We start from the raw sequence: 1,751 nt of genomic DNA, 5'->3' as shown, positions 1-1,751 counted from the left end.
GTGTATGTGTGTGTGTGTGTGTGTGTGTGTATGTGTGTGATTTCTTGCTAAGGAGAACAATGTGTGTTATGGAATAGAATTTTAAAATATGTATAGTTCATGAAAATATAATGAGACTAGAGTGGTTGAACTTCCTTTATGGTTAGAATTTGGCTTTTCAGAGCTAGTGACAAGCTACAAGGTATATATATATCATTGCCTATACTATACTTATATGTATATCTATCTATATTATCTATATCCACATATATTATTGTATAATATTATATATTTATAATTACATATAGTATAGATTACAATATATATATATATATGTATATATATATATATATATATATATACATATATATATATATATATTCTGTTCAAGAATTAATATCTAGTCCCCAGTGAGCATCTGTGACTTACAGAAAGACTCCACCCACTATTCAAGACAGATTTCTCTGTGTAGCCCTTGCTATCCTGGAACTTGCTCTGTATACAAAGCTTGCCTAAAACTCAGAGATATACCTGCCTCTGCCTCCTGAGTGCTGGAAAAATCACATGCATTACAAAGAGTCTTATAATTAGCATCACTACTAATTTCTTGAGGATTATGGCACACGAATATGGAGAACATTATTAATGCTGTGCTATGGTTAAGGAAATTTCAGTTATTTTTTTAACCCTCAAAATGATTACTGGATTTAAATAGTACTCTTTTCTCATGAACTTCAAATCTCAGGCTGTTTTCTCCATGGTAGTTGGAGGTCTGGCTATGAACACCAGCCATGGCCTGATCCTCTTGGCTTTGAGAGGAGGTGAGAAGTATGTTCATACTTTCTGTGTGGCCCAGGGGATATAGCTACCTTCACTGAGACTTAAAAACGCTGAGTGACTAGAATCCAGCATCTCCACCTTATTTCTCTGGCTCCTACTCTCTTTTAAAGTGATTGTACAATGATAGTGATTGAACTTGAGAAAGGAGGAGCTAAACACACCAATCAATTATCTACCAATGTGAGTTCTTGCTAAGGAGAACAATGTGTGTTATGGAATATGTGTTATGGAATAGAATTTTAAAATATGTTTATACAGTTCATGAAAATGTAATGAGACTGGAGTGGTTGAACTTCCTCCATGGTTAGAACTCGGCTTTCCAGAGCGAAGACAAGCTACAAAGTAAGTAAAAAAGCATGGACACTCTGTCTTTGTAATAAAGCATAAGGACTTGAACATGGCAGTCTCTGAGTGTTTTGGCCTTATTTAGTAGTAACTTTTGAAAATTCTATTTAAGGAAGTTTATAAAACATGCATCTTTAATTCCCACATAGAACCAACTTTGCCAGCCTCTATGTAGCTAGGATGTAGAAACATGGATTTTCTTTGAGTAGCCAGTTGTATCCAGTTGAAGATGAATTGCTACTCAGATTTCTATCTTTATGGTAGTAATCTCAACATTACTTTAATAAACACACCGGCAAGATCAAGTTTTCATTGTAGAGATCTTGTATTTTATTGGTTAGGTTTATTTCCAGGTACAGTTAGTGTGTGTGTGTGTGTGGTGTGTATTGTAAGTACAGTATTTCTTTCCTTTTTCAACATGTTTGTCACTGGTATACAACAAAACTACTGACTGTTCTATTTTCTATTCATACACATTGGTAAAGGTGTTTACCAGCACAAGGAAGTTTTAGGTGGAGTGTTGAGGTCTATTATGTGTAAAAATCATATCACCTGAAAATATGAATATTTTGTCTTTTGTTTTCAGA

The sequence above is a fragment of the Grammomys surdaster genome, unplaced genomic scaffold, assembly GCF_004785775.1.
Source record: "Grammomys surdaster isolate TR1022 unplaced genomic scaffold, NIH_TR_1.0 224, whole genome shotgun sequence".
NCBI classification, from domain to species: domain Eukaryota; kingdom Metazoa; phylum Chordata; class Mammalia; order Rodentia; family Muridae; genus Grammomys; species Grammomys surdaster.
The sequence above is the reverse complement of the archived record's forward strand: the minus strand, read 5'-3'. Positions refer to the sequence as shown.